This window comes from Bison bison, unplaced genomic scaffold (assembly GCF_000754665.1).
Source record: "Bison bison bison isolate TAMUID 2011002044 unplaced genomic scaffold, Bison_UMD1.0 scf7180017864364, whole genome shotgun sequence".
Taxonomy (NCBI): Eukaryota; Metazoa; Chordata; class Mammalia; order Artiodactyla; family Bovidae; genus Bison; species Bison bison.
The window spans coordinates 1601463-1609224 of NW_011494936.1; positions in this window are offsets into that span (position 1 = coordinate 1601463).

Here is a 7762-nt window from a genome sequence, read left to right on the forward strand (position 1 = left end):
ACTGTAATAAGCAGAATAATGCTTCCCAAATTTGCTCACGTCCTAATGCCAGGAATCTGTGAGTATTTTACATACATGGCAAAGAGGAATTAAGGTAGCAAATGGAATCAAGTTCACTAACCCATTGACCTTAAAATAGGGAGATATCCTGGATGACCTGGGTGGCCCCAAGTCCTCCCCTGGGTCCCTACAATTAGAAGAAGGAGGCAAAAAGAAGAGGTCAGAGTGATGAGATGTGAAAACTCTACCATTGCTGGATCTGAAGACAGAGGGAAAAGGTCATGAGCCCAGGAAGGCAGGCAGTCTCCAGAAACTGGAAAGGCAAGGAAACAGATGTTTCCTTAGAACTTTCAGAAAGGAATGCCGTCCTGCTGACATCTCGGTTTTGGCTCAGAGAGCCCAGTGTGGGCTTTTAACCTACATAACTGCATCTTTCATTGGTGCTAAGCTGCTCACTCGTGGTAATTTGTTACAGCAACAGCAGAGAGCTAACACAGTTCTTATCCTTATTGAAACCCATATTGATCCATCTGTGGCTGGTGTTATCCTTTGCAAACTGGCTTCCGACTCCTTGAATTTTCTTGCTTTCTGGTATGATAAGATGTCACAGGCCCCCCTACTGGTAAACTCGTAGAATTTGGCTTCTACCTCAACTTCTCTTGTTCTCTTTACTGTAATTTGTGAGTGTAAATAGGAAAATCCAGCACTTGACATTTTTTTCTTCTCTGCACACTTTACTCCTTTCTCTTCAAAAATGCATTCCCTATGAGATCACTACAGAATCCTGTTCCATTTCCCTCTGGAGTCTTCCTTCCTAACCCCCTAAAGCTGTCCTCGGGCCTCATTTCTTCCTTCTCCACAGTCCTCCACAGTATTCTACCTATGTAATAATTCCCCCATGCCAAGGGCTCCTAAAGATGTATTTCTCTCCCTTATATCTGCTGGTACCAGTACAGGACCGCATCTCTAACTGCTTGTTAACTTTTATTCCCACTGTCTCGAAACTCTTACTGATAATGACTATTTCTGTTAAATAGTCTACTCAGATTCAAACTCTGGGGGCTATTTAAAAATCTTCCCTGTCCTGTGACCCTCCTAAAATAAGAAATATAACCAATATAATATTGGTGGCAGTATAATATTTTTACTTTTGTTTTGCTATAATAAATTTTTAAAGTCGGTTTTGCCCTTAAGTGTCCCTCCATGGACACAGAGCCCCGTGAGAAGCCAAGTAATCATCAGAGGTTACTTGTGAGCACAGAACTAGAGCTCGGAGGGTAACATGATTTGAAGAGTTAATGTCCCCAGCTAAGATGCTGTGATGTATGGGCCTTCTCATGGGACTGCAATTCCTGAAGTCTTTGTTAAGGCTCCCTCTTCCCTGAGGAAGCTTAAGTGGTCCCTGCCAGCCTTATTTCTATGCCCCTGTGCCTGACAACATTCTTTTGATTTCTTTAGAAATATTGCTATCTTCAAACTGATGGCAGATAATCTTAAAGGTACATAAAGTCACAAAATTAAATGAGATGGCTATCTCTATCTATCTAGAGTTAGAGTTACCCAGGAGAGTAGCTATGTCTCTGCTTTAACATTTTGTATGAGTAATATTTAAGAAATTTTAAGAAATATTACTTGAGAACAACAATTTGTGTATATGCTCTGATGCCGGATGTGGGCCTGAGAGGCCTGTGTGTCATTGCGGAGCTTAGCGCCCTCTTGTGTTCACAACAAAGCCAAGTATAGCTGGCTCTATGGTTTTTCAAGTTTATTTTTAACTGCATCTTGAAGTCTGAATTTGGCTCCCAGTTTTAAAAAGGATCTGGCATCCTGAGAATCATATTACAGAGAGCCAGCTCTAGGAAAAACCAAGAACATAAAATTCTTTATATCCCTTACTTTCTTTTCATCTCTTTTATTTTCTCTTTCATTAGATTCCCTACTGTATCCAACACTTTCTTTTCCCCCATTTTATTCTCTCCAGAGCTCTTTGATCATATCTGAGACTATAGCTTACTATTAAATAATCTAAATTTAAATTTGTGTAATTTTTATGATTCCAAGAAATATTTCAATACATTAGACATCAAAATATGTTGCTTAGATGGATAGATGGAACCAAACAGAACTCGATTACACCAGAGAAATGAAAATCAAAACCACAATGAGGTATCACTTCACAGGAGTCCAAATGGCTATCAACAAAAAGTATACACACACACAAAAAAAATGCTGGAGAGGGTATGGAGAAAAGGGAAGAGTAAATTGGTGTAGCCACTATGGAAAACAGTACGGGGACTCCTCAGAAAACTAAAAATAGAGTTGCCATATGATCCAGCAAGCCCACTCCTGTGTATATATTCACACAGGATTATAATCTGAAAAGATAGCAGCACTGTTTATAATAGCCAAGACATGGAGACAACCTAACATTTGTCCATTGACAGATGAATGGATAAAGAAGATGTATACACACACACACACAATGGAATATTACTCAGGCACAAGAAAACAAGGAAATAATGCTATTTGTAGCAACATGGATGGACCTAGAGATTATCATATTAACTAAAGTAACTGAAGACAGAGAAAAGACAAATATTACATTATAAGACTTATTAGTGGAATTTTAAAAAAGGATATGAATGAACTTATTTACAAAACAGAAATAGATTTACAGACATAGAAAATAATCTTACGGTTACCAAGGGGAAGAGGGAGAGGATAAATTTGGAGTTTGGTATTAAAAGATACACACTACTATGTATAAAATAGATAAACAAGTAATAGATAAACAAAAAAAATAGACAAACAACAATAGATACACTATAGCACAAGTCAATATCTTGTAATAACCTCTAATGGAAAAGAATCTGAAAAAAGAATATATTATATATATTATAGAATATATTATACATGATCACATTGCTGTATACCTGAAACTAACACAACATTGTAAGTCAACTGTACTTCAATTAAAACATTCTTTTAAGGTGTCATAGCTCTAGACTTCACTGGGAAAAATGTTTTCCCTCAGAAATGAGTTAGGTTTTTAATAAGAGGCATGATACTGATTGTGAAGAGAGACAGAGACTCAAACTCTTCCAGAATCTCAAAATGGCAATGACAGCTACAAATCAAAGAATAGGACATATATAGCCTAGCTCAATGTTAAGACCCTAACAGTTATCCAGGATACACTAAACAAGATGATCATTTGTTAAGGCCCTTTACAGACATGCCAGTCACAGGGCCTGTCAGGCCAATTAACTATTTCCAAGGCAAAGTACCTTCCTGAGATACCCAAGCTGATTGAAATGGGCCATCCCTCGGTTGTTTTTGTACTAAGAGAAGGCCTCTGATTAGGACAGAGGTGGGCACCCGGAAACCTCTGAAGTGGCTTGCTTTACAAAGCTCTATCTATCAGGGACAAGTAATAGAGCCAGTTGGATTTTCTCCCTCAGGTAGTTGAATGGGAAAGAGTCAGTTGGCTGATGACAGGTGTAGACAAGACATAAAAGAGAAGCAAAGTCCAAAAGAGGAGTTCTATGAATAGCAGCATATTAGCTAAAGGTCCATCAGCTTCTGCTGAAAAAGCAAATGTTAATCTGGTCCCTAAACTCCAGTACTTTGGCCACCTCATGGGAAGAGTTGACTCATTGGAAAAGACTCTGATGCTGGGAGGGATTGGGGGCAGGAGGAGAAGGGGACGACAGAGGATGAGATGGCTGGATGGCATCACTGACTCGATGGACGTGAGTCTGAGTGAACTCCGGGAGTTGGTGATGGACAGGGAGGCCTGGCGTGCTGCGATTCAAGGGGGCGCAAAGAGTCGGACACGACTGAGCGACTGAACTGAACTGAACTGAACTGAAAGTTGGTTTAGATTGTGAAAGGAGCTACTCTCGGAAGTGAAAGTAATACCAGCCTCCCTCTTTGCAATAAATTTTTTTCCAGTAAACCCCCATTATCTGATAGGGTATGAGATCTCTGGTTCACGCAATACAAGGAAATTAGCAGCAGTGGGGGAACAAGTTAAAGGAGAAAGTCTCTGCTATTGTAGAACCTGAATGGTAGTTGGGAAGATCATGTATATTAATACATAGACTATTGATTAGTTTTTTACTAACGTGCTCAGTCACTCAGTTGTGTCCGACTCTTTGCAAGCCCATGAACTCTAGCCTGCCAGGTTCCTCCGTCCATGGGATTTCCCAGGCAAGAATACTGGAGTGGGTTGCCATTTCCTATCTTACTGCTGAGTAGTGTAGTAAGGTACCAGGGCTACAAAGATAAATAAAACATAGACCCTGTCCTCCAGGGGCTCAGAGACTCCAATGGGAAATGGACTATGCAAAGGGGATGTCCAACATGCAAAGGGAAGGGGGAAGGAGTTGAAGATGCTTCTAAAGTCCAATTACTGCTTTCTATTAGAAAAGAATATTGTACAATGTTTCTGTTTATGTAGAGAAAGCTCAGTTAATATAACTCATGGCCTCTCTCCATTCCCTTACCCCTTCTTCTGGGTAAGTTTAATCTTAGGAAGAATTAAAATGGGCATGTGTGGGATAAATCTTCTCTTCTTCCCTTTGGGATCTAGAAGCCCCAAAACAGACACTCTAACTCTGCCTACAAGTGGTACTTAAGTGCCTAAATTTGAGGTTCAGCGAATAGGTTTACTTGGCTCTTGGTCTAAGCTTCCCAATTTCATTTTATCAGCAAATACAGTGATATTTGATTCCCATCCACCTTGTTCTTTTGTGTTTCATTTTGTTCAGTTCCTGTGTGGGGAAGAGAAATTATTATTTGAAGCCTCCTGGAGGCAACAATACTCCCATGGAGGTCTTTAGGACCGCATAAACTCCTGCAATCACTGTTACTTAGAGCATTGGTGGAACTAGACTGAGGTCAAAACTGGTCAGAAGTGTGACTGAAGGTCTGGAATGAAAAAATGAGCTGGGCCAATTGTATTATGTAATGAAAGCAAAAAAAAAAAAAAAATTCCAGGTGGTAGCAGGACAGAAGGACATGCGGAGGAGAGCTGAAGCCCAATATTGGTAGTGCTTTAGCATCAAGAATCCCAAAGCTCAAACATCTTTTAGCTCAAGTCACAGTGAATCTCAGCCTCATTCTTAGACTTTTCTGAAATTCTTTGGGGATTTTGGAAGACAGTTCTCCATGGGTCTCTCATGTTTCTACTTATTCTGTGATCAGAAGCAATGTTCTAGGGGACAGACAGCCTTGGAAGATAGTGTGCCCCTCTGAAGCAAAGGTCAGGTTTGTTTACTGACCAGTAAAATAAAGACAGTATCTCCCAAGGGGGCAAAGGTTAGGCAGCTTTGGCTGATAATAAAAGATTTGGGTTCCCTATGTCCTGGCTCCTCCATGCAATGTAACCCACTGCAAGTGAAGGTATTATCCAACCGTCTTGCGGATGCCCTGTGAGAACTGGGGATTCCGCAACTGACACAGCAATGCTGACACTCCAGCTTCTGCTACTGCAATTAATGAACTATGTTTTGCCTCTACTCTGGAGGTCTAATGTCTTTTTCCAGTGTCCATGAAATAGCAGCAGGCTGACTTGTTAGCTTGCAAGTAGGGTAAAATCTCTGACTCTTCACTATTGACAGTATACCTTATAAAAAGAAAACAAGCCTTTGAAATTTCCCTTTTCTGATATATCTTGATAAAGTCTCCTTTCTTTGCCAGGAGCCCTGACTAGAACATGTTTAAAGCAAATCATTCTAGCAAACTGAATGGGAAAAATACTTTCAGTCGTATCTCCGTAAGGAGCTAATATTCAAAATATATTAAAAAAAAAAAACCCACACAACTCAATAGCTAAAAAATACACAATCCATATACAGTTGACCCTTGCATATTATGGATTTGAACTACAGGGATCCACTGATATGTATTTTTTAATAGCAAATACTACAGTACTACTTAATCCATAGTAGGTTGACTCCAGGATTGCAAAACTGTGGATACAGAAGAACTATGACTAAGAGAGCAAACTAGAAGCTACATGCAGATTTTGAGAAGCTTGGAGGATCAGCGCCCCTAACTGCTACTCTGTTCAAAGGTTAACTGTAGTTTTCTTTTTAGAGACCACAAGGTATGTAAGAGCCTCCAAGCTTCATTGGGTGTTCTCAGTCACTAACTAGTTCTCAGGTATAGTATTCTTATATTATCAGCCTCTAAAAATCTCTTGTGTGTCATTGCATTTTAACTGCTCAGTCAAGGTGATGGCCTATTCAGAACTGTCCACACTTTAACCAGGGGCCCACAGGTGCTTACAATGATTAGGTGGGATTGAGGTTAGAAATTGGAAAAAGACATACAGATGGCCAAGAGGCACAGGAAAAGATGGATGACTGAGTGAGTGAGAAAACCAAACAAGCAGTGAAGCTGCGTGAGAGTAAAGAAATCATAAGATAGATGGTGGAGAAAAGTCATGAATACTGTGATCACAATACCAGTCACAGAAATGAGGACTTGGTATCTTCATATAGTTTCTTCCTCTATGTGTCCTGTGTTTATTTGTATATTTGACTAATTTTCTTCTTTCATCTCCTTGCCGCGCCCCCCCCCCCCGCGCCCTGTTATATACTGGATGTGTTCATGATGACACATTTTTCACATTAGTCCACAGGTTACAGAATAACCAGGGAGGATTTTCACTTTCTAGGGAGGGAATAGGGTCCATCCAGGAATTCTGTCTTATAGATGGATGAGTTTTTTGACAACACTGGAGAAGTCAGTTAGTGTATTTGAGTTGTGCATTGTGGTAGAGAGCTTTTTAAAGGGGAGGAGTTGTTAAGGTTGGAAAATGGAAATATGTTTTTTAACCCACATCTGAGTATTCCCTCTCTGTTTGGGTATCCTTTTCCATCAGAGGCTAGAATGTCCTCAGCATTGCTTGCAGCAGAGGCACAGGCTTGTGACCAAGCTCTGTCATTTAGATGCTTTCGTGCCAGAATTTGGCACAAGGACCAGTGACAGCAGCGGGAGGAATCACCCTAAATAAGTGTGATAAGGCTGGTACTAGACGAAGTAGCAAGTCTAGTTTCTAGACTCAGTAGTGGTAACTGCCCAAGGAGTGTATGCAGCACACTTTACACTGCCCAGGCTCAGGAATGACTTCCGGGTGGTGTACTCATGGAACCAGGTCTGCAGAAAATTTTTTTACCATTTTGCATGACACTGGTCAACTCCCAGCCTGATTCTCAGAGACTTCGTAAGCTATTTTGCACCCCTTAATAAATGTATTTTCTGCTTAAAAAAAGACAGAAAGAAAGAAACTTGTTTGTGGCATCAGACACTGAGAGTTACAGGTGAGGAGGTAGAGCTGTATTACAAACAGTAAGGGCTTTGGAGTCAGAGATCTGTTTTTGAATCTTAGTTCTATTGCTCACTGATGAGGAATTCAATGTCCCTCAACTTCTTTCCTAATAAACACAATGTAGTCAACAATTACCACCCTCCCCTCCAGCTGCCCATCCCCCACCCTCCCTTGCACAAGATTGTTGTGTTAATTAAATGAGATAAAAGACGCTTACTCCTTGGAAGGAAAGTTATGACCAATCTAGATAGCATATTCAAAAGCAGAGACGTTACTTTGCCAACAAAGGTCCGTCTAGTCAAGGCTATGGTTTTTCCAGTGGTCATGTATGGATGTGAGAGTTGGACTGTGAAGAAGGCTGAGCGCCGAAGAATTGATGCTTTTGAACTGTGGTGTTGCAGAAGACTCTTGAGAGTCCCTTGG